The sequence below is a fragment of the Pan troglodytes genome, chromosome 8, assembly GCF_028858775.2.
Source record: "Pan troglodytes isolate AG18354 chromosome 8, NHGRI_mPanTro3-v2.0_pri, whole genome shotgun sequence".
In the NCBI taxonomy this organism is placed as follows: domain Eukaryota; kingdom Metazoa; phylum Chordata; class Mammalia; order Primates; family Hominidae; genus Pan; species Pan troglodytes.
Genome location: NC_072406.2, coordinates 43,346,923 through 43,372,601, shown reverse-complemented (window position 1 = coordinate 43,372,601; position 25,679 = coordinate 43,346,923). Strand labels below are relative to the sequence as shown.

The window sequence follows — 25,679 nt, the reverse complement described above, 5'->3', positions numbered from 1 at the left end:
TGATCTACTTGGTGTTTTATTTTTATTTTATTTTATTTTTTGAGATGGAATTTTGCTCTTGTTGCCCAGGTTGGAGTGCAATTGTGTGATCTCGGCTCACCACAACCTCTGTTTCCCAGGTTCAAGCGATTCTTCTGCCTCAGCCTCCCAAGTAGCTGGGATTACAGGCATGTGCCACCACACCCGGCTAATTTTGTATTTTTAGTGGATACAGGGTTTCTCCATGTTGGTCAGGCTGGCCTCGAACTCCTGACCTCAGTTGATCCACCTGCCTCGGCCTCCGAAAGTGCTGGGATTACATGTGTGAGCCACCGTGCCCAGCCTTGGTGTTTTATTATAGAACTCCTAGTGTGCCTGAGACTTACATTGTGAAGACACCTTTTTAAAACTTGAGATGTAAGAGGATGTAAATGGTATTGTGTAAGATCAGGCTGGATGAGAACTGATACTTGTAAATATACTTTTTAGATGAAATCTCTGATTGCCACTTGTTTTCTTATTTAACTCATAAAAATAAAACACATCGGATGGAGGATGGGAGTAGGAAGGAGATTTATGTCTTTTAATTGCATGTCATTGGTTCGTATCAAGACAGAACATATAGTATCCCTGGCTTTGAACCTACAGAAGGAAATGCATTTTTCTACCTCCTGTATGCCAGAGGTTCTTGAACACCTGGAGGGATTACTGCAGCACAGATTGCTGAGCCCTACTCCAGAGTTTTTGATTCATCAAAGTCCAGGGTGAGGCCTGAGAATTTGCACTTTATAAAAAGTTCTCATGTGCTGCTGGTGCTGCTCGTCCAGAGACTACATCTTTGAGAACCATTCTTGTCTACTAACTGTAAATTGTAGAACTCTAGAAAAAAGCTTAGTTCGGTCTGGGATAAGAAGCACACGTTATGGAGCAAATCATGAAAGATTCAACCCTTGATCCCAGCCTACTATGGAATTCAGGTAGCAAGCAATACACAGCGACATAACACAATTCTTAGTTTTCATGATTCCAAATCATAGCCAAGTATCAAGTGAGAAATTCAGTATCATTTGTAAGGCTTAGAGAGGCCAGGTGATTCTAGAAAAATGGGCCTTGTATTTGTTTTAAACTGGTAAAGAGCTTTGAGTGCTTATTAAATCGAAAGCTTTGTGTTTTTATTTATTTTTTATTTTATTTTATTTTTTGAGATGGAGTCTTGCTCTGTCACCCAGGCTGGAGTACAGTGGCGTGATCTTGGCTCACTGCAACCTCCACCTCCCCGGTTCAAGTAATTCTCCTGCCTCAGCCTTGTGAGTGGCTGGGATTACAGGCACCCACTATCATGCCTGGATAGTTTTTGTATATTTAGTAGAGATGGGGTTTCACCATGTTGGCCAGGCTGGTCTTGAAGTCCTGACCTCAGGTGATCCACCCCCTCAGCCTCTCAAAGTGCTGGGATTACAGGGATGAGCCACCACACCAGGCCCAAAAGCTTAGTGTTTTTTAAGATATTAGACATGTTTCTTGTTTAAAAAATATCTTAACAATAATGTAGGAGAATAAGAGAAATATTTTTCTAAAAAAGGGAAATCACTGTGATTATTTTATCTTATTGGAATGTTGAATAATATAGTCTGCTTTATTAATCATCAAGCATGCTATGGATTTTCCATTTTTATAGGATTTGTATCTTAATTGAGGTAATACTGGTAATTCTTGTACTCCATTTGAAGATGAAAAATATAGGCCAAACTCATAGACCTTGCATAGAAGCTGGATAATGAAGACAGCTCTGGAGGAACATATAGATACACACACACAGACACACATATATATATATCTGTGTATATATATATATATATATATATAAAGTATACACACTTTTTTTTAAAGTTCCTTTTTTAAAGTTTTAAAGCTTTTAAAGCAAAAGCTGACCCCTCCCCTCTCCTGGAGTGGGCGGCCCCTCCCCTCTCCCAGAGTGGGTGGGGACAGCGGTTGCACAGACAGCTTTCCTTGTGACACAACAGGTCCCTCTGGACATGCTGCTGCCTGGCCACACCTCCTTTCACATTCATCGTTCTCATCGACCAATGAGCTTGGATCATTAAGGCCACGCCCCTATTCTGAGTTCTAGTGGGACCCTGGTTACACCTCCTCTGGCTCAGTTGCATAGCTGCCTGGCATGTTACTGGAGGTACTTTGCAGTCATTGCTGGGATTTCACTGATGTGACCCCAATGCTGCCTCTCTCTCCACACCACGATGTCGGAAGAAACTCAACAGAGTAAATTGGCTGTGGCCAAGAAAAAGGTAAAATAAACCAGGGCATGGCCCCCCAACCCAGCCACAAATCCCCTCCAATGGCAAGACAGTTACCAGAGTCCATACCACTCCAAAGGCACACCGGGCTGGGGCCCCCAAACCCAGCACCTCTGGGGTCCCTCAACCAAAGTCTTGTCAGTCATCCCTGCCCCTTCAGTAAGCAGCCCAGCCCTTGCCCTCGGCAGTCACCCCTGGGTGATTTTGGGTGGGTGACTCCTGGGGCTCCCTGGTCCATATTCACCCCTCACCTGCTGCTCTTTGAGCCTCTCTTTTCACATCTGTAAAATAGAAGTGGCGTTGCTTGCCTTCCATTTGTGAAGTTTAAATGAGATTTGTAATTGCTGTTGTTTTTATGTTAATCCCTAGTACATGGCCTGCTGTAAACACCCAGGACAGCCAGGAAATGTTTGTTGTTGTTTGATTTTCCTCATCCCCAATGGGAAGCCAGGCCAATGAGAACAGCCACTTGTCATCAGGCTGTCCCTTTAGGAGTCACTGAAAGGGCCCCAGGATGTGGTGAGGAGGGCCCCAGGCACTAGAATTAAGAGAAGATCTAACTTGCCACCAGATTGCTCGGTGACCACAGAAAAATCACTTCTTCCCCTGGGCCTCAGTTTTCTCCTCTGTAAGATGATACTGGATAAGATCAGTGTCTTTAAAACTTGTTTTTTAGCTGGAGCCCCCTTTGTTCCAATGAACCCTTACTCAGAAGTCTGTTTTTTTTAAAATGGAGATGGTGGTCTGGAGCTCTACTAGATTCATCGCCCATGTCCTGGGCCTGAGGAGAGGGGTCCGGTGAGCAGATTAAGAGCTGCATTGGTCAGGGGACTCCACTCTGTGACTGCATTGCTCAGGAGACTCTTCTATCTATTTGTTCCTGCCCCTGGCAAGGCAGCAGGTGGCCATTTGGAAGAATGGCACAGGCCATGGTTTTGATCTCTGCTGTTCCTCAGCGTTTCATTTCCCTGAATCCACATTTTCCTCCTTCCCTGACTTTCTTGCTTCTCTCTAAGCCACTTCTGTCTTTCTCCCCCTGCCCTTGTTTTTCTCTTTTTGCCTTCTGTAGATTCAGGACATTCTGAAGGTGCTGGTGTCCAACCTTAACCATTCCAATGGGGTAGCGCTCTCCCATTGGACAAATGGAAGGTGAAGCAGTGCTGAGACCCCTCTCTGGCTTGCTCTGTCCAGCTGTGCATGCCCCTGAGGCTTCTCTGGTTTGGGGGATACTTTGGCTTATTTTATGTTGCTGCCATTAACCTTCAGCCTGTTTATGTCTGCTTCTTCACCTGCTTGATTAATTGAGTTTTTCCTTCCCTGCATCTTTTGTCATCTTGGAGAAGGTGAGACATACCTTAAAGTTTAAAAGTAATTTGGGAATAATGTACAGAGCAGGCATGTGGGATCTGGGGCTTTTTGTTGTTGTCGTTGTTGAGACGGGGTCTCACTCTGTCACCCAGACTGGAGTGCCGCGGTGTGATCTCCGCTTACTTCAACCTCTGCCTCCTGGATTCAAGTGATTCTCTTGCCTTAGCCTCCTGAGTAGCTGGGATTACAGGCACCTGCCACTACGCCCAACTAATCTTTCTATTTTTAGTAGAGACAGGGTTTCTCCATGTTGGCCAGGCTGGTCTTGAACTCTTGACTTCAAGTGAGCCACCTGTCCCCACCTCCCAAAGTGCTGGGATTACAGGCTTGAGCCATCATGCCCGGCCTGGGACTTGGGCTTTTGAATGCCCAGTGTGGTACTCTCAGACTAAGAGAGATGAAAAACAAAAACAAAACTGACCTTTAGGTTTTGTCCTAAAGGCAAAGATCTATAGACCACATAAAAGTTTGTGCTTATTTTGGATTAATTCACTTTGGTTTAAGAGTAGGGAACATAGGGTTAAGATAAAATGAGTTCACATTATAGCTGGAAGGGTTGAAGCTATTTTTTCAGAGGAACTAACTGTAAATGATGTGAGGTTAACCAAACAGATGAGTGACTAAGACCATAACCTCTTGAAAATCAAATGGACACTTAGCATATTTATTGGGCTTTTGACAACAAAGGCACTTTGCTAAATAAACAGTGGAGAGAATAGCTGAACAAGGTAGGGTGCAGACTGAGGGAGGCAGACTCCTCTGAAGGAGGCAAGAAAGAAGTTTGGAACATTCCAAATGCTCAGCTCAGTGGGAGGTTGGTTCTGAATGGACTTGAGGGTGGAGGAGGTGACATTTGAGGTTGGCTGGAAGATTAAAGGTGGGTAACATTCATCCATATGGGGAGTGGGGGAGGCAGGGGGAGCGGTGACGTCATGGCCATCGTTATGAACTCATAGAGCACCTTTCAGGAGCACAAAGAGCCTGCTGGGAGGCAGGGCATAGGGACACATGGGCTTGGAGATGACCTCCTCTGGCTGTGATTTGGCATTTCCTCCGTATCTAACTTGCCTGGGGGACTCCTGCCAAGCCAGAGGAGCAGGGCACAAATGGAGGCAGATCCTGCTGGAGATGGGCATGGGGAGGGGGACTGACAGAGCACCCTTGGCTGCTGTTAGAGAGTTGTTCAGTCATCACACCTGTTACCCCCAGTCGGTCAGGACTGTCCAGGTGCTGTGACTCACCTTGCCGGCTCAGAAGAGACACTGAATGATAACGGTGGGGAGCACAGGCCTAGGGGAATCCTGCAGCTGAGTATCTGGCTTTTGCTCTGCCAATGGTCCAGTAGATTAGGGGGTCTGTGGCCTGTTTCCTCATGCTCTGAGGTTCTGTGCCCAGCCCAGGATCTCTCTGTTCTGGAAACAAAGGCCCAGATCCCCATATTTCCTTCTTGCTGTTTTGTTTTGGTTTTTGAAGAGTCTCGTTCTCTCTCCTGGAGTGCAGTGGTGTGATTTTGGCTCCCTGCAGCCTCTGCCTTCCAGGTTCAAGTGATGCTCATGCCTCAGCCTCCCCAGTAGCTCAGATTACAGACATGCATCATCATGCCAGACTAATTTTTTTGTATTTTTAGTGGAGACAGGGTTTCGCCATGTTGCCCAGGCTGGTCTCAAACTCCTGGCCTCAAGTGATTCCCCTGCTTCAGCCTCCTAAAGTGCTGGGATTACATGCACGAGCCACTGTGCCCAGCCTCTTGCTGTTTTTATACTTATACCATAGCCATAACTGTTTTTGATGGAAGTTTTTGTTTTTTTTGAATTTCTTATTTTTATTACCCCTGCATCATCTGCTACCCTGAAGGATCTGGAGGTAAGAGGCCCTGGGCCAAAGTGCAGTGACCCTGTAGGCCAGCCCCCCAACCTCCTCCCACAGCAGGGGCTGGGTGCCCCTCTGCCAGCTGAGACAGCCCACACACACCCCAGCCCTAATGATTGTTCTCTCTACCTCTCCCCGCAATCCTCCTCCAATTCCTCCTCTCTGCATGTGCCTCAGAGCCAGTACCAAGAACTAGCAGTAGCCCTGGACTCGAGCTCCACAACAATCAATCAACTCAATGAAAACACCGAGTCATTGCTAAGAGTCCAGTGGGGTCCCCTGATTCCACGCTGCCAATCCTGGGCTTCAGTTTCCCTTTGGGGCCCTGAAGAAAGGGTCTGGGGGCCTCTGGTGCCAAGGGTAAATGGGGAGCTGGGGTGCCCAGGCCTCACCCGGAGGGACCCCAGAGCATGGAGCATGCAGCATGGCTCTTCTGTTACTGCCCTCTTTGCTGCAGGGTGGAATGTCCTGCCCAGAAGGCAGCATGGCCATTTCTTGCTGCTTTTGTGTGTGGTTGTTAGAGGCAGCCTGGGGCTGAGTCAGCTGCTGTGGGTTAGTTGCGGGGCACTGTGGGGAGCGAGCACTGGATGCAGAGCTTGGAGGCCAAGTGCCCACCCTGCCGTTACCTGGCTGTGGCCTTGAGAAAGTCCTAGGTGGGGGATTGCATACTTGTACTGTGAAGGTACAGAAGAGTACCTTTAGTATGTTACCATTTGTGTAGAGAGGGGGAATGTGTGTGTGTGTGTGTGTGTGTGTGTACATACGTACTATGATAATATACATAAAACATGTCTGCAAGGATTTGTAAAAAATTCAGCAGAGAGCAACAGGGTGGCTGGGAGAAACTTCCCGTCTGTACCTTCTGAGTTTTGGACTATGTGAATGTATCATCCTTTCAAAAAGTGAATAAAAGATTAATTTCCCCCTTCCTATCTGTGCCCCCACCCCCAGCAAGAAAAATGGGCTTAGAGAATAGGATAGACCTGGGTATTCAAATCCCGGCTCTGTCTAAGTGACCTTAGGCAAGCACTTAACCTCTAATACTAATAATAGAAACTCTAATACTCTAATAGTAACTCTAATACTAATAATAGAGGTAATCATAGTAACTGTCTCATATGGTCATTATGAGGATTCAATGGGATCGTTAGCATGGTAACTGGTGAAGCACTCAATAAAGGTTCAAACAGTGGTAGTAATAACAGTAATAACAACAGCAATATTATCTGATCTCTCTGGGCCTCTGTTAGCCAGCTGTAAATTCGATCTTTTTCCCTGTCCCTTCCAACTTTACTGAGTTCTTTTAAAAACCAGACCACAGGCTTAGAAATGCCTTGACCTTTACTGACCAAGTTGTATATTGAGCCTAACCCTAGCCCTTTTAAGGGGCACTGTGTGGAACGGCCCAGGCTCCCCAGATCGAAACTTCTCACTCTTCACCATCCAGTCCTCGAGCCGCTGTGAAGCAGTCCTCAAGTGGCAGTTATGGCAGTCGGTAAAGGCTCGGGCACAGCTGGAAGCACACGTGACACAGGTGAAGCTTTGTAGAGGGAGGGATGTGGGAGGAAGATGACGCCAGGTGGCCAGGAGCAGGTGAGGACCAGTGACAGCCCTTCCTAACATCTGCGCCCATTCTTGCAGATGATGGAACAAGTCCAGCTAGAGACAGATGAATATGCTCAACATCTAAAAGGAGAGAGGGCCCGGTGGCAGCAGAGGGTATGGAAAATGTCAGAGGAGGTGAGACCTGACCCTTAAGCCCCCCACTTTAGATAGGTCACTGGATCTTTCTGGGCATCTGTAAAATGGGAATAGTACAGCCAGAGGAGGTCATGGGTCTGGGCTTTGTAGAGGTGGAGGCAGAGAGGGAGATGGTAGCCTGTCCAGCCACCAGCCCCTCTCTCCAGGGCCCTGTCCCCCGTGCTTTGGGCAGGTTTGCACATGGAAGGAGGAGAAGAAGCATGACAGGCATCGGGTACAGGAGCTGGAGAGGAGCTTGGCCAACCTCAAAAACTAGATGGGTAAGATGGGGCTGGCATGGCCTGGAAGCAGGACTGGCATCAGAGGGCTGTGGGGGTGGCTTAGAATGCCCCAGGGAGGTGGGTAGATGGAAGGGCTTTGAGGCAGAGGGAAAGAGGTCTGTGCCAGGAGACAGCAAGTCTTATAATCTCCATGAACCTCAGTGTCCCCATCAACAAAGAGGGAGGAGTGCTCATTGTCAGCCACCCACAGTGCTCTCTATCTGAAAGTGGCTTGGAAGATTGGCTACCATCCGAGAGCGAGGAATCATTAGCAGTGAGGCCAAGTTTGGGGAGCCTGAGAGGATCTGTGCACAGAAGGGCTTTTATTTGTTGTTTTGTTTTGTTTTGTTAACCCAGAGGCCCTTGTTGTCTGCTTCCTTTCTCAGCTGAACCCCTGCCCCCGGAGCCCCCAGCAGGGCCCTCTGAGGTGGAACAGCAGCTACAAGCTGAGGCCGAGCACCCGAGGAAGGAGCTGGAGAGTCTGGCAGGACAGCTCCAAGCTCAGGTGCAAAACAATCAAGGCTTGAGTCACCTGAACTGGGAGCAGGAGGAGAGGCTGCTGGAACGGGAGATGCTGCGGGAGCAGGAGAGGCTGCAGGAGCTGGAGGAGAAGCTGCAGGAGCAGGAGAGGCTGGGAGAGCGGGAGGAGTGTCTGCGGGAGCGGGAGGAGAGTCTGCGGGAGCGGGAGGAGAGGCTACGGGAGTGGGAGGAGAGGCTGCGGAGCAGGAGGACAGGCTGCTGGAGCTGGGGGGGAAAGCCAAGCTCTGGGCGGAGCAGGCAGAGACGTGCATGCAGGCCCTGCGGAACCACACCACCATCAACCACGCGCTCTCTCAGAACCATGAGCTCGACTAGCAGCTGGCTGGGCCACAGAGCGGCTTAGAGGAGCTGGTGCGTTGCCCCGCCTCGTGAGCCTGCCCTCCTCCCTTGCCCTCCAGGCCTTTGATTTCCCACCTGTAAAATGGGGCAATGTAGCCCTCACGTGAAATGGTACTTCTAAAGGCACCTGTGAGACAGAGCCCCGCTCTGATGGCTGTGGGAGAGAGGGGATAATTTTTCTAACCTGCCTCCACCCTTCCTGGTGCCATGGGAGGCAGACACCAAGTTCTGGGGTCTCCAGCTGCAGTGGGTGGCCACTGATTGCTTCTCTCTGTCCAGAATGATGAGAATAAGAGGGCACTACAGTTGGAGCAGTAAGTAAAGGAGCTGCAGGAGAAGCTGGGCAAGCTGAAGGAGACTGTAACCTCTGCCCATCCAAGGAAGGCTGGGAGGTGAGCACCAGCCTCTGGGGAGGGGAGGTGCGAGGCCAAAAGCAGCTCCAGCCCCGGGGCAGGTGACCCCAGCTCCCTCCAGGGCAGTCCTGTGACTGTTTCTTGCTTCCTGCCCTCTGACTTTTAGAGGTGGGTAGCCCTGGGCTCCTCCCAGGTGTGGACATCATCATCCCAGCTAGAGGCATGGAGCACCCCCATCACAGGGGAGGAGTCGTGGTATAAGAGGCTCCTTATGTCAGGCATGGTGGCTCACGCCTATAATCCCAGCACTTTGGGAGGCTGAGGCAGGAGAATCACTTGGGGTCTGGAGTTTGAGACCAGTCTGGATAACATGGCAAAACCTCATCTCTACTAATATCACACACACACACACACACACACACACACACACACACACACACACTAGCCGGGCATGGTGGCGCATGCCTGTAATCCCAACTACTCAGGAAGTTGAGGCATGAGAATCGCTTGAGCCTGGGAGGTGGAGGTTGCAGTGAGCTGACATTGCACCACTGCACTCTAGTCTGGGCCACAGAGTGACACTCTGTCTCAAAACGAAACAAAACAAAACAAAAACAAAAAAGTCTCCTTAGATTCAAACTAGATTCCAGCCTCAGTTCCACTGGTTGCCATTCAACCACTTTGCATCTCTAAGTCTCTGTTCCTTTAACTTCAAAAGGAAGTTAGCATTTTCCTTGCAGAGGTGCTGAGGATTAAATGAGATAATACACGGAAAGTATTAGTCATATGGCACACTTAGGAGATGGTGGTTGGCTCCCTCTGCTTTTCCACCAGCCTGTGGCCTACAGTTTAAATGGTGGGAAGAAAGGTGTAAGATTTGAGGCTGGGGAAGAAGGCATGGGGTTCTAGGAAAGGGAGGCAGTCACTTAGGCCTGGAGCAAGGGGCCAGGGGCCTGGGCGGGCAACAGAGCCCCACAGTGCCCTCAATACCCTATTAATGGGCCCAGAATCTGGAAGCCAGCCAAAACGTGCCCTCATGCCCAGGGTCTTCCTGCAGGTGAAGCTGAAGAGCCAAGAGGCTCAGAGTCTGCAGCAGCAGGGATACCAGTCCCTGGGTCACCTGCAGCAGCACGTGGCTGCCTATCAGCAGCTGACCTCTGAGAAGGAGGCGCAGCACAGGCAGTTACTGCTGCAGACCCAGCTCATGGACCAGCTGCAGCAGCAGGAAGCTTGGGGCAAAGCGGTGGACGAGATGGCCCACCAAAAGTTGCAGGAGACCCAGGGGAGGGAATTGCTGAGGACGGGGCCTTGAGGGAGATGACCTGGCAACCTCTGTGCCTTCTCACTCTCTTTCCTGGCCCCTTAGGAGCACCTGGAAGGTACCAGCCAGCAGAACCAGCAGCTACAGGCCCAGTTGAGCCTCATGGCAGTCCCTAGGCAAGGTACAGGAGATCTCTCAGAGGAGAAGGAGAGAGCCCCAGAAGGAAAGGGGGACTGTTAGCAGCATAGGATTGAGGAGTTGGAAGAGACCTTTAGAACAGCTGGTCATTATGCTGACCGGGTGTCTGCACCAAGTTTGGCATCAATATGGTGACCTCCTGGGCTAGGGGGCCAACAGGTTGCCTAAGGATGGGTGAACTGGCCCAGGTCAGAAAGGGAGTAGGTCAGAACTCCTGCACCGACTGGTAGTGGGACTGTGCCTGGGCAATATAGCAAGATCTTGGTTCTTGAAAGTAAAGATAAAGAACAGCAGCTCATTCCCCTCTGGGGAGGGGCTGGCTCAGGGTTACACAGTGAGGATGAAGGCAGAGGTGGGTCTGTAGTACCTCCCTTGTTGGGTTGTCTGAGGACCCCTCTGGCCACCCCCCACAGGAGATGGAGGAGAACATCTGGACAACGTGGAAGAGGAGGTGCCTTGGCCCATGCTGAGCATCCTGGAGTACCTGGAGAGCAGGGAGGTAATGGTGAGCGTGACTCACTCTGCCCCCACTTTGCCACCTTCCTCTGTGGTCCCTCCCCGACCCCCTTATGCTCTTGGTTTCCCCACCTTCTGATTTCCGTGGACGCTCACTCCTTCCAGGAGCCAGTGGTCAGACATCATTTCACCTGTGCATTTCACCAACAGGTGCACTCTCTGAGGCCCCAAGGGAAGGGGCTGCGCTCTACCTCCCTGCCTCGTTTGTTCTGTATATGCCTCTATAAGAATACTCGCCTCTTGCCTTCAGGTGGCGTTTTTCAACTCCGCTGGAGCCAGTGCCCAGGAGGAGCAGGTATGGCTTATGTGGGCAGCTGAAGGAGCAAAGGGTGTGGTGCCAGCGCCTGACTCACCCAGGTGGCCTTGGCCCAGAAGGAGCCAGAGGTAGTGGAACCAGCCCCAGGGACTGGGTATGAGTCTGTGTGTGGGTAGACTCATCAGGCCCTGCAGGGGTCCATGGAGAAGTTGCAGGTGAGTGAGTCCTGGCATGGGCCAAGAAGGTTGGGGGCAGAGCAGGGCAGGGCAGGTCGCTCTCAAGATGTGACCCCATTATTTTGGATCCAGAGCGGCTTTATGGACCTCCTGAAGGAGAAGGTGGACCTGAAGGAGTGGGTGGAGAAACTAGAGCTTCGATCCATTCACCTCTCAGGACAGACAGACACCATCAGTGAGTGAGAGGCCAGGGAAGGCAGGGGGAGCTGCAGGGCCATCGGAGGGGCCCCAGCATCTGAGCCCTGTCCTCCCACAGGAAAGTAAATCACAACATATGCGGGCCAGAGGGCAGTGCCACAGACGCCGCACCAGGAGGAGGAGGACATCATCAGGCTGGCCCAGGACAAAGAGGAGATGAAGATGGGGCGTGCAGCACCTCTGTGGGGGTAGGGGTGGGGTGGGCATGAGCGAGGCCAGGGGCACTGGCACCAGCGTGGCAGCTGAGCACCCCTCCCTTCAGGTGAAACTGCTGGAGCTGCAGGAGCTGGTGTTGCGGCTTGCAGGCGATCACAACGAGGGGCATGGCAAATTCCTGGCCGCTGCCCAGAACCCTGCTGATGATCCTGCTCCAGGGGCCCCAGCCCCTAAGGAGCTTGGGGCTGCTGACAAGCAGGGTGGTGAGTAGAGCCCTCAGGTGGGGTGGCCAGGCAGGAGCGGGGGAGGCTCGCACTGTGCTCAGATCCCCGCCCCCCTCTCTCCAAAGATTTTTGTGAGGTGAGCCGACAGCCTGGAGCCTGCACCAGGAGAGGCCAGGGAGGGTTGTCCCCATGACAACCCCACTGCACAGCAGCTCATGGAGCTGCTTCCTGAGATGCAGGACCCCCAGGAGTACCCAGGCTTGGGCAGCAGCCCCTGCATGCCATTCTTTTACCAGGCTGCCAAGAACAGGGAGCTAAACATCACCATCATCTAGGAGCTGGTCAAGAAATTAAAAAAGAAGAAAAAAAAGTTATGGGGTTAATCTCCTACACAATTCATTTACTTCATTTGAATGTTAGAGTCACTCATGATTATTTGTGTTTCTAATTTATAGTTTACATTTATTTGTTAAAAGTTAAAGGAGAGTGGGTCTTTCCCTGTTGTTCACTCTGGCATCCCTTAGTATTTTTCTTTTTTAATTCCATAATTGTAGGTCATTAGAATGCATATTGAGTTCGCCCTTACATGGTGGGAATTCAAACACACAAAGACTCACTATTTGCACAAAACTGTTCTTTCTGGTTTGGAGTAGGCCGCCATACTTTTTTAATGTTCTTGCAGCATGTATATTCATTACAGAATTCAGATAAAATTTGCTTATGTTCTGCTATTATGTTTGATCGAATTCGAATCATGGTGAGCTCATTAGCTCAATATGTGGTTTGCCCTCAAGCGCACACTGTTTATTACTTTGTAATATGCCACTATGAGTACTGACATTTAGAGTTGTTTAAAGGCCAAGACTGGAAACAGCCCTACCCTTATTTTCTGTGTATTGGGGATGGGAGTAATAACATTTTGGGGAGCTTTTAAAATCTCACAGAGAGGAAAATGGCCTGCTCTGGCAGGTGTGTGCAGGATAGAGTATGTTTCATGTGTTCCGGTGCCAAGAATGAGCACTGTACTATGGTAGTTCCCTTAGGATTTGTATGTGCTCTGGGCTCATGAAGATATTGCATCATGAGTTGTGGCTATTGTACCCTTTTTTGATTACCTAAAAAGGGATTATTTCTGAGACATGAAAGGCTCCCATCATTGACAGTGGATGTGGAAAACCTTTCCTAGCTTAGAGCATTTATATCTATAATACATTTTAAAGTCAGAGTTCATGTTACCTGTTTTAATCACATGACTACATGTCCCAGTACACAAAAGGGCACTGGTTGGCATTCATCTTAAAGTATTTAGTAAAGATCATAAGAAATCCTTTTAAAGTTTAAATGTCCCAGAAAGTCATACAGGCTCTAGTCAAGAATGAATTAGAGTGAAGGAAAGCTGTGTGACACCTGGCATTCCTCTCTGTTCATGGAGCTTCTTTGAGGCTAGAAGATTGATTTTACCATCTAGACCTCTCTGGCTAATACCTATTCTTCAACCACATTGATTACTCTGACATAGGAATTTACTTCTTTTCCTTGAATGGAAAACACTTTAAAAAATAACAACAAACATTATTATAAACTAATATTTGTGAGAGTACTTGGTTGAAACAAAAAAGAGTTTCAGTAGACAGTATTATACTATATTTGAAAATCAAGGAGAAGTTTATGCAACTTAAAATGTTTACAAACTGCAGTGCAATCTACTGTTTGTGAATGTCTAAGTATTATCAAGAAAAGTGTCTATACAATCACAGAGTTATATTTCCTCACAAAGTTCTTTACGAAGAGTGAAATATGTTTTTATACCTCTCAGTTTCAGTTAGAGGCATATTTTGTGCAATATTTATGTTAATGTGCCTATACATTATGAATGAATTATTTCAGTCATACATTGTCTAAATGTGTGACTTTATGATGCTTGGGAAAGAATCAACAGTTAAATTTTATGAAGTTCTAATGTCTGTGTTCCAAAATACGTCACATTGTTAGGATGTAGGGAGGTATGTATGTGTGCTCCCTGGGGTGGAGATTTCTAGTTACTAGACCATCTCCATTTTTAGCATTTGGCATCCTCATGATACTTTTATAAATATGACATTAATAGGAGAGCAATAATATGATTTTATAGATGAAATTACAGATTTGCCTGCATTCACTGAAAGAGTGCAAATATTGGGTCCTTTTGATTTCAGCTGACTCTTCCAAATTATATGAATGCATCAATGTATTAGATAAACCCAGTTTCAGACTTATAAAGAAAAAATGTTAGACCAAATAATGTGGCTAATTAACAGTGGTGTGATTACTAGCCCAAGGGTTTAAAATGGATTTAAAGTCCTGTTCTTGCCTTTTATTTTCTGAACTTGCCACTTTTGCATTCTTTAAGTTTAGTTTAAAGACAGTTAATTTAAGTCCATTTTAAACCCTCGGGCTGGAAATTGTACCCCTGTTAATTAGCCACATTATTTGGTCTAACATTTTTTCTTTATAATTCTGAAACTAGGTTTATCTAATACATTGATAAATTATTTCAAAGGTGTTTTTATAGTTCAAATCACTTCACTTTTACCCTGATAAATATAAATGACTAGGAATGACCCTCAGATAGCATTTGGCATCTGTAACCAATCTGACAATAATGTGTTCACCAGGTACCTATGGATTAAATCACATACTGGCATATTTAAGCTGGATGTCAGTCTGGAAAATGAATTTACTATATTAATGGAAATACCACTCTGTGTATGTATTTTGTTGGATATTTAAGAAAAAGCTAAAGAGAATGAAAATCATATGACAATAACTTAAGTCTTTGTTCAAAGTGCGTGCAGTCTTTTGCAATACTTCATTCAGCCAAGTATTCTTTTCCTCATTCAGTATAAGGCAGCTTTCAATTTGCTCAGAAGGCAACATTAGAAAGTTAGAGTTCATCAGAAACATAGAATTTTAAAATGTGAGTTCAACTGAAAAAAATTGAATTCCTGTGGGAAGTAAAGAATCAAAATACCTATTTAAAGACTGCAATATATGATAATCATTTTTAAAGTGTTTGATTAAACCTGATAGGTTTTCCAGAAATGAAAAAATCAGTTCTAAAACCAAAGCTGATTTTTAGAAAATCTGAAAATGTAAATCAGCCCTATCCATAATATAGTTTCTCTAAAACTTTATCTTAAAGTCATTTTAAAATAATATAACTATTAAATAATGTAACTGCTATCTTAATGTTTTGAAATTAGTTAAAACATTTTAAAATATGAATACTGTGGTTTAAAAGAAAGAAACAGGTGGGGGAGGGGGAGTAGAGAAAGAAATGCCAATTCCAGTCCAAAGCTTTATTTGCCAAGTTTTCTTAGAATGACTTTTACCAACTTATGAATTCTTGTAAACAGAATGTATAATGGAAATACTGAAAGACGTTTGCCTTAATTGGTATTATTGACTGCTGCTGTGATGCTACTGTAATATAATAAATTATTAAATTATTGCAAAGTGCTGGTTTTGCCTTAAAATTTTATTTTGTATGTCTTGAAAACTATAGTATTAAGGGAACTGAGACTGCAAATGCTGGGCAGGCTTGGCATGAGATAATCTGTTTTTATTTTTACAAAATTGTAATATAACTCTGCAAGTGTGTTTATTAAAAGAACACAAACTACAAAACAGTTGTGGGATTTAAAAAGTTATGGCATGAAAAAGTTATGGGATAAAAAATGTTGTGGAAAAGTTGTGGCAAAAAAATTGTGGAAAAGAAGTAGAAAAAAGTTTTGCGAAAAGTTATAAAAAAAAGTTATGAAAAAGAAGTTAAGGGATTAAAAAGCAAGTCATGGGATAAAAATAAAAATAAATAAAAGCAGGCCCCTGTCAGCAAAGCCTGGAGAAGTGGGGCTGGAGTCTCCACCCCCACCATGTCCCTAACACCCCTTCCCAGTCACCCCTTTACCATTAGGGTAGCAAGACAAGACCCCTGTTTAGTGGGGGCAGACAAACAGATCCTTTGCCACCTTGACCAGGGCTGAGTCCTTAAATTTCTGGATGATGATGTTTGTTATTTACAAGCCAGAGGCTGGTGGAGTTTTGGTTTGTTTGGAGGAGGCCTTCGCACCGAAGCAACTTTTCCCTCTGGGGGGCTCCCATCTTCTTATTCAGAGGCACAGCTGAGGCAGAACAGTGGGGCTAACTGTAGACTATGTGAGGGCATAGGCTGCTGGGGTGGCCCCCCTTCCCCAGTGTACATATTGTATCTGTGTAACGTTTTGTATATTCTGGGGGGTAGGGCCACCCCCTGTATTGTACCTGGCAGAGGTTGGAGCTGGTATACGGGGAGGAGGTTCTAATAATTATTTGTGGCCGGGAAACTTATTTATTGATAGCATAGGACAGAGGAAGGAGGTGGGGATGGGGTCGTGGCTCCCTGGTGATGTGACTCCTGTTTATTTTGCTTTTTATTTTGGAATAAATGGCTTTAGCCATACTGCTTGACCTGGTGTGTTCCTGTTTCCCTCACTGGGTCCTGGAGTTTGTGCCACTGAACGAGGAGCCCCAGAGTGTCTGAGCATGTCCAGCTGGGCTGTTGGGACATTCCAGGCCTGTTACCTGTATGCTGCCTGGTGACACCTGGAGGATTTCACAGGGACTGCCATGACACCTATGGGGTGAGTCCAGCCCTGACAGCCAACAGGCTCAGAAGCCTGATCTAGTGGTGACTGGAAAGGCAGGTACCAGCATCCAAGGGCACTGACTTCCATCCACCCCAGGCATCTTCCGTTCTCCGTCCCCTTGCCTCCCTCTCCTGTCTGCACCTGGTGGTCTGTTCTGTCTGTCCCTCCAGAGTGCCAGCTGCCCCACAGGCTCCCTCCAGGCTGAGTTCACGGTCCTGCCCTCTAGTGGCCAGAGCCAGCTTCACAGGGTAAGAGCCAGCTAAGCTCCAGGGGCTTTCCAGGAAAAGTGTCCCTTGCAAAGGGTGTGGCCTTTTCACCACTCCCAATAGCACCCTAGAAATGGCTTGAACTTTCCCCTCCCCAGAGCTCCGCAGAGAACACAGCCAGCAGAGGACACATTCCCTGTCATCCAGAAATGGGTTTGATTCTCAGCTGAGGGACAGCAGAACTGGTAGACTGTCAGGCCACACAGCTGCCTGCACAGCAATCCCATGCTTGGTGGGGGGCAGGAGGGATGGTGGGGGCTGGCTGGCCACAGGCCGGGCATGACAGCAAGGCTCACTGGAGGTGGTGCACTGTGGAGGGGCAATGTCAGGGGACAGCTTTCTCTTGTTGGGCCACAAGACTCCACAAGGACAGCACAGTGACTGATTCCCAGCACTAGAGGTGAGGCAGTTGGCCAGGTATGGGTGTGTGTGTGTGTGTGTGTGTGTTATCTATAAATATATATATGCATACAAGTATTTATAGATTGTTTTCTTTTTTCTTTCTTTCTTTTTTTTTTGAGCCGGAGTCTCGCTCTGTTGCCCAGGCTGGAGTGCAGTGGCACGATCTTGGCTCAGTGCAACCTCTGCCTCTTGGGTTCAAGCAGTTCTCCTGCCTCAGCCTGCGAGTAGCTGGGACTACAAGCACCTGCCACCATGCCCGGCTAATTTTTGTAACTTTAGTAGAGATGAGGTTTCACCATATTGGCCAGGCTCGTCTCAAACTCCTGACCTTGTGATCTGCCTGCCTCGGCCTCCCAAAGTGCTAGGATCACAGGCGTGAGCCACCGCGCCCGGCCTATTTATAGATATTTATAGAACAGGGCAGGGGCATACCACAGAGGTGGCACAAGTTTTCAGCAACAGTCACAGCTGGATGTGTCAGCTCTCCAGTACAACAGACTAAGTCACAGATGAAGCTTTGGGGCTGGGGGAGCCGCTGTCAAGTCACAGAAGAGCCGCCCAGGCAGGCTTGGAAAGGGAGGTCTCTGAGAAGAGGAGGGATCTGTTTAGAGGTCGAAGTGGGGCCTGAGGCTCTCAGGATGGGACGGATTTTCCTGACCCGATCGATTGGCTGGCAGTTGGAGAGAAAGCAGAGAGAAAACGGTAGAGAGAAAAGTGGGCAGAGAGCTGGTGAGGCAAGCACAGAGCAGGGGCAAGCCGCAGGAGCTGTGGGAGGGCCGGGGAAGGGAGGGCGCAGGTGTGGGTGTGGCAAGGTTCCTGGAAGAGAGGGGCTGGAAGGGAAAGGGGAGGAAGATGGAGGGAGGAGCTGGAGCTTCACAGGTAGGTCCTGGGGGCTGTGGTGGCCCTCCACACCCTACACACACTGGCCTCTCCCACGGCACCCAGGCAGTGTACCCACAGTTCAGACCAATGCTCAGCCCCTTCGGTCTTCCCTCTTCTCTGGTCACCCTGTCTTCCAACCTACTGGCCCAGGGCCGCCTCTCGCCTTGGGGAGCCCCACAAAACAGCCGCCAGGCCTAATACAGAAAGAACACTGCTTGAACCAGGGTGGTGAAGCTAAAAGGGATGGATGGCTGGAGGGTGCACCTGAGGCCCTTCTGGGTGGTCAGAAAGCCCAGGACCCTCTGAAGGGACCCTGGGGGAGGCAGGGAGAGCAGGCAGCCGGATGCCACTGGCCATAGACTTATAAGTCTAAGAGGGGAGCCTCAGCTGGTTGGGGGGCTGCAGGTTGCATAGGTGAGGCTGGGCGCTTCCTGCTGGGAAAAGCAGAAGAGGGAGAGTCCATGGCAGGGAAGGCGGGTGGGCTCACTGGGTGGAGCTCAGCTGGGCCAGGAGGTACTGCGGTCCCCTTGGCTGAACAGCATAGGCAACCCCTAAGAGCAACAGGCCAAGGTGCATGAGGCCGCTGGCTGGTGGTAGTCCTTCAGCGGGGGCCAGGGACCCTGGCTTCAGCCACATGCTAGCAGCTATGATGGTACCTGGGAGGGAGGGAAGGGGGCTGTGTGTCCCTGCCTGGCCTGTGAGGTGTGTTGTGGGATGACCGTGTGCATGGGACTCTCAAGGTTTTATCCTAGATCACCACTGGATTGCCGACAGATAGAGGAGGTGGGACCCTGACTATCACACCTGCTCTGCACTCCCAGGCTGGGAGCTGGATGCCCTGCCCTGCCAGCATGACTCAGACTGCATGACAGGTGTGCCCAGGATGACGTTCATAGGTCTCTGGCCGCCTCAGAGTCCAGCCCCACAGACAATCCCTTCCAAGTTCCCAGCCCCTACACCATAAACCACGAGCTCTCTGCCCTCTCTGATAGTTCCAGAAAGCACCCATGCCTGCCAGCTTGGGCATGGAGTCTGTTCCAAGAGCCCCCAGGCTTAGTCATGGAGGCTGGTGGGCTTTGGGGCTGTGGGGGCCAGCCCTGGTACCTGCGTCCAGCTGGGACGCTCTGCACCTGCAGCCAGGAGTCATCCACGGGTCCCCATGACCATGCTGACGGTGTTTGTGCTGATGTCACTGATGATGCTGAGCGCCTCCTTCAGCACGTGTTGCATGCGCAGCATGTCGTCACACTGCCATGCCTGCTCTGCCGACTCCTCCATCAGCGTGTTCTGGTCCCCACGCGAGTACAGGTTGTCCAGCAGCTCCGAGAAGATGAACTCCTTGGTCTGAGAGTGGGCAGAAAGGTTGGGACCTGATGCCTGTGCCACTCTGGCCACCCCGTCGGTCCCTGCTGGGACTGTGTGCTGGACTTGGAGCCCCGAGTATGGCTTTTTAGATGCGGCTTCTACACTGCTTAGACTCAAAGATCTGCCTCCCCACCGCCTTTTCTCATTCAGATGGGGACACTGAGGTCCAGAGGAAAAGTCACCTGTCCAACGTCACAGATCTGAGAGGGAACCTAGGACATATCATGCCACCAGGACACCTGTCTACTCAGTTTTTCCTAAATTGTTTTTGGAGATAGGATCTCACTCTGTCACCAGGCTGGAGTACAGTGGGCGAGATCACCGCTCACTGCAGCCTCAACCTCCTGGGCTCAAAGTGATCCTCCAACGTCAGCCTGTTGAGTAACTAAGACTACAGGCACGTGCCACCACCGAGCCCAGCTATTTTTAAGATTTTTGTGTAGGTACCAGGTCTCACTATGTTGCCTAGGCTGGTCTCAAACTCTTGGGCTCAAGCGATCCTCCCACCTTGGCCTTCCAAAGTGCTGGGATTACAGGCACGGGCCACTGTGCCCAGTCTCATGTTATATTTCTATGGGAGCTCTAGTCTGGACGGTGCCTCCCTCCCTGCACCTGGTCCCATAGGGCTGGTCGGCACCTCCCCCAGGCCAACCTGCACCCCTAGTGCCACAGGAGTCCCCTGCTCCCATGAGGCAGTGCATGCATGTTGTTGATCATAAGGTGCATGATGGTCTCGGGCAGGAGACCAACCACGAGGTCCAGCAAGGTCTTGTTGACAATGGCCATGTAGGAGTCCACCAGGTTCTGGGTGGTCTCCATTTGCCGCTCCAGCTGTGAGTCCATGAAGTGCATGAAGCTGTCGGAGGCATTCTCCTCAGCCTTGCTGGCCTGGCGTGGAGAACACAAGGGCATCAGAGTGGCCAGGCCATGCAGCCAGGCTCCAGGAATCCCCAGGATCTCAGCCCCTCCAATGGTACCGGGAACATTGAGGCACAGAGAGAAGCAACTGGCCTGAACACACACCCAGCTCCCCACACACTCTAGAGCCCCAGCCCCACCCTAGAGATTCTGAGCTAATTGGCTGGGGGACAGCCTGGGCACCAAGAGTTTTCAGAGCTCACCTGATGATGGCAACATGTAGCCAAAGTTGAGAAACACTACCCTTTGCTGTCTCCACGTTGTGTCTGCCTTGGTTTCCCCATATTGCCCCAGGCTCCAGGCTCTGGGAGAACTACAAGAATTGAGAATTAGCCCTCCCACCCATCCACTTTCCTCCACTGCTGGGGAGTCTCTGAGCCCTCCTTTTGGCTACAGGCCTCGATGTAAACTCATCAGCCCAGGGATCAGGGGGCAGGAGTGGGGCTTTTGGGAGCGAGGAGAGTGTGAGCTTTACAGTTACACAGACCTGCGTTCATGTCCCAGCTCTGTGATTTTAGGAAAGGATCTGATTTGACTACCCTGCAAAGTGGGAAAAGTTCCCCCTAGCAGGCGGGATGCTTTTGAGACTGAAATGAGAGAAAGCTGGGCAACAAGTGAGTCCCTTCTGCCCCACCTCTGTGAGCCGGCCCTGTAGCATCTCCTTGGTCCTTTGAGTTCTCAGCTTTAGCTCTCTTGCTCCTGCTCCTTCTCCTCACTCTCTCTCTCTTTTCCATCCTGGCTAAGAGCCCTGCTTCTCCCCACAGTTTAAACACCCTCCCCCGTGCCCAGTGGGTGATGAAAGTCTTCCCTGGCTGTGCCAGCATCTCCCTGATACCTCATTTCTCTCCCGCATTCAACCATGATGAAGCCCAACACAGTCTCCCTCTCTCCTGCCCCATTTCCACCACTAGGTCACTGTCAGCTCTTACAGAGACCTCCCCAGTAGCTTCCACTTTGGCCTCTTCCAACCACCCATTCTGGAATTGCAGCCATATTCATCTTTAAAAGCCCAGTATTATTAAGTGACTCTCTTGCTAAATTCTGCAATGGCCTTGACTCACTATTGGCCTGCAGGATCTGGCCCCTGCCTGCCTCTGCAGCTTCCTCTTGCTTCGTTCTTTCTCTCTCACTCTCTCACTCACCTCCGATCCCTGAGGCACCCTTCCTCCTACTTCAGGACCTTTGCACATGCAGTTCTCTCTGCCAGAAGCATTTCTCTTGGACAGTGAACGCCTTCTCAAATAGTCCTCATTTGGGGTGCTGACTACCCACCCCATCAGATTAGGTCCCTCACTATACGCTCTTATATCTCCTTATACTTTTTCAATTAAAAAATTTTTGATCACGTGATTTATGGCCATCTCCCCAACTAGATTGTAAGCCCCATGATGTCAAGGGCCAGGTTGGTTTTTGTTCACCATTGTAACTCCAATGCTTAGCACTGTGCCTGACACAAACTAGGGGCCATTTGGACCAAGTGCATAGGCTGTGTAGGCTTGCAGCCCCTGTGGAAATGCATGGATAAACATGAGAAATGGGGCTGGGTGCGGTGGCTCACGCCTGTAATCCCAGCACTTTGGGAGGCCAAGGCTGGTGTATCACCTAACGTCAGGAGTTTGAGACCAACCTGGCCAACATGGTGAAACCCCATCTCCACTGAAAATACAAAAAGTTAGCCAGGCATGGTGGCGGGTGCCTGTAATCGCAACTACTTGGGAGGCTGAGGCAGGAGAATTGTTTGAACTCGGAAGGTGGAGGTTTCAGTGAGTCAAGATCGCACCATTGCACTCCAGCCTGGGTGAAAGAGTGAGACTCTGTCTCAAAAACAAACAACCACTACCAACAACAAAAAACCACGAGAAACAGAACAACTGCATCCCCACCATTGCTTGAGTGCCTACTGGGTGTGTCTAGGCAGGTGTCACATGCTGGGTAGCATCAGAGGACAGCCCTGTTTTTCTTTTATGTGAGAAGGAAAGATTAGAGACTATGAACGGTCAGCTGTAGGATCATACAGTGTCTGCCCTGCCCCACTCAGCTCAGGGCCCCTGGGGACCAGGGACATGGGGCAGGGTGCAGGGGGTTGGGGGAGAGGCTTTTGGAGGAACAGCAGTGAGTCAGTTCATTCTTGGCCTGTGATGCTGCCTCTGCAAGCGTGGAAGGTCATATTTCCCACTCTCATGCTCAGCCTGTTGGGTGCCTCTAACTTGAGCCTGTGTCACTTGTGGCATCTGGCATGTAAAAGATGCATTCCTGGTTTTTCAGCTTGGATCTCATGGTAGGTGGAGGTTTGAGGTCTGAGGAGGATGAGTGTTTCAGTGGAGATGTCTGGATAACTTTTAGGATAAGCATATCCCAAATATTACATAGCACATACTCATACAAAAAACTATTTGTGGTTTATCTGATATTGTAGGTTAACTGCCTATTTTATTTGCTCAATCTGGCAACTGTAATCCTGGGGCTTCCTCATTTCCCCATGTGCTGTTTTGCCCTCCCTTCATTACACCACACTCGGCTCTCGGGGTACAAAGAGGAGTGAGACCTCCTTCCCTCAGGGAACTCACGGTCACAGGGAGAGTTCCCATTCCTCAGGGAACTCACGGTCTAACATAAGAGATAAGAATATGAACAGAGATCACCAAAGCAATGCAAACTCTATTTCTGAGAATTTGGGAGCCCTTGTTGGAATAGGGACAGCTTTAGAATTTAGAAAAGATCACAGATCATGGAACAGAATAGGAAGTCCAGAAACAAATCGGAATTTTTATAAGAACATACTTTTTAGCATGTGATAAAGGTGGAGTTAAGACCCTGTGAGCAAAGAAGAATTATTCAATAAGTTTTGTTAGGGCAATTAATTAACTTCCTGGGAAAAAATCAAGCTAAAATTATTACTGCTTTAAACTTCATGCCAGAAACTAATTCCAGTTGTTGTAAAGATGTTAACAAATAAAACTATAAACATACTAACAAACTAAGAGATAACAAAAAATGAACATTTACATGATCTTGAGGATTATGAAGGACTTTCTAAGTGTGATGTTCAGTACTGTGCAGAAGGTATGAAGAAAAATTGTTCTATTCATTGTAAATTTGTTTTTCTCAATAATTTCTTCTGTCTTTTCATTTGTTTTTCTGGTGTTTTGTAACATACAGAAGTTTCGATTTTTATATAATGAAGCATATCAGTGTGGGTATTCCCACTATATGAAGGTACTCATCAACAAACGGGAAAAAGACAAACACAGTAATAGAAAAAAATGAGTCAAGGAAATACACCAGCAATTCAGAAAAGAAGAAATACAAATGGGCAATGAATACATAAAATAATATTCTTCTAGTAATAATAAAAAAGAAAAAGCAAACTCAGAGTTAGTGAGTGTTAGTGAGTGCTATAATGAAATATCTGAGACTGGGGAATTTCTAAAGAAAAGAATTTTAACTGGCTCACAGTTCCACAGGCTGTACAGGAACCATGATGCTGGCATCTGCTCAGCTTCGGGGAAGGCCTCAGGAAACTTACAGTCACGGTAGAAGGCGAAGGGGGAGCGAGACATCTCACGAGGTGGGAGCAGGAGCCAGAGAGAGTGAGGGGGCAGGTGCCACACTTTTAAATGACTAGATCTCATGAGAACTCACTCACAATCATGTGGACAGTGCCAAGGGGATGGTGCTAAACCATTCATGGGAAATCTGCCCCTGCAATCCAATTACTTCCCAGCCCCATCTCCAACATTAGGGATTAGAATTCAACATGAGATTTAGTGGGGACACAGGAGATTTGGAAACCATGAATATAGTTTCCAAACCATGAGGGTTTGGAAAAATGAGCCTTTCATAACTGCTGTCTGAAGGTAAAATGGAACAGTTTTTCTAGAGAGCAATTTGTATTGAACATCTTAAATCTGACCAGTAACTTCTAGTATTTTATTATAAGGAAATAAAGTTGTATATCAGCTATGACTTAACTGGGGATATTGGCTACAATGTAGCTGATCATATTTTAAAAGCTGAAAATGATACAGATGTCTACAAATAAGGTATTAGTTGAATGCATCAAGCACCATTCCCATTGTGAAACCCCATATGCACGAGAGCCCAGGCTTGAAGCCATAGAGTATTCCTCCCCTTGCTGGGCTTACAGTATCCCTCAGTTTCTGATATCCCTCAAATTTGTAATAAGGCATAAACAATATACCTTAGCTTGAAAACAAAACAAAACAGTACATCTTTGCATTAGGCCCTTCCTGCATCGCTATAAAAAATACCTGAGGCTGGGTAATTTACAAAGAAAAGAGGTTTAATTGGCTCATGGTTCTGCAGGCTGTACAGGAAACATGGCACTGGCCTCTGCTTCTGAGGAAGCCTCGGGGAGCTTACAATCATGGCAGAAGGCTAAGGGGGAGCAGGCACGTCACATGGAGTGAGCGGGAGCAAAATTGAGGGGAGGTGCCACAAACTATTAAACAACCAGGTTTCCGAGAACACATCCAATTATTACCAAGGGGATGGCGCTAAGCCACTGATGAGGCATCCACCCCCACGATCCAAACACCTTCCACCAGGCCGCACGGCCAGCACTGGGGATTATATCTCAACATGGATTTGGTGGGGACACAGATGCAAACCATATCAACCTTATAAAAATAAGCATTTATTTCATTTTAAACATTAAATGCAAAGTTTTCTTTTCTGGAAGATGCAGGCCAGTGAGCTAGAAGTAATACCTTACAACAGAATAGTTCTATAAAAATAGCTACTTTCGACTGGGTGCAGTGGCTCACGTCTGTAATCCCAACATTTTGGGAGGCCGAGGTGGGTGGATCACCTGAGTTCAGGAGGTCAAGACCAGCCTGGGCAACATGGTGAAAACCTGTCTCTACAAAAATACAAAAATTAGCCGGGCATAATGGCAGGTGCCTGTAATCTCAACTACTTGGGAGGCTGAGGCAGGAGAATTGCTTGAATCCAGGAGGAGGAGGATGCAGTGAGCTGAGATTGCACTAATGCATTCTAGCCTGAGCGACAGAGCAAGACTCTGTCTCAAAAAAAAAAAAAAAAAAAAAAAAAAACGTAGCTACTGCCAAGTGGCTGGAGAACATTTTATTCTGCTAAAGGGATTAAATATCCCCCACAAAAATTAAAAAGTCCTCACATCCATCCCCAAACTCATTGCTTACGCAGGACTTTCCTTGGAAGTGTCAAAATCAAATATACTTCTATCTAACTTTGAGATTCTTCAACATCCATGTGGGAGTGGCAGGACTCTGTGTGGCCTGAGGGTGGCCTTGAGTGTGTGTCCGAGTGGAAGGCCCAGGATCTGGGGACTGACCTGGGGTCAAATGGCACA

At 48.3% G+C, this 25,679-nt stretch overlaps 3 pseudogenes across 1 annotated transcript; 2 read left to right on the top strand and 1 right to left on the bottom strand.

Moving 5' to 3' along the window:
• Window positions 1-2,065: 2,065 nt before the first annotated feature.
• Window positions 2,066-11,641, top strand: LOC736865 (golgin subfamily A member 2-like; annotated as a pseudogene). Its single transcript, XR_001721301.4, has 13 exons — window positions 2,066-2,285; window positions 6,979-7,065; window positions 7,173-7,271; window positions 7,465-7,552; window positions 7,939-8,107; window positions 8,287-8,443; window positions 8,711-8,791; window positions 9,842-10,064; window positions 10,149-10,280; window positions 10,690-10,748; window positions 11,010-11,230; window positions 11,324-11,426; window positions 11,508-11,641. The product of XR_001721301.4 is annotated as a golgin subfamily A member 2-like (transcript).
• On the bottom strand, window positions 5,838-6,635 carry LOC134807137 (uncharacterized; annotated as a pseudogene).
• Window positions 11,642-11,643: 2 nt separating the features above from the next.
• LOC134807150 (golgin subfamily A member 2-like) lies at window positions 11,644-12,337 on the top strand (annotated as a pseudogene).
• The last annotated feature ends 13,342 nt before the right edge of the window (window positions 12,338-25,679 follow it).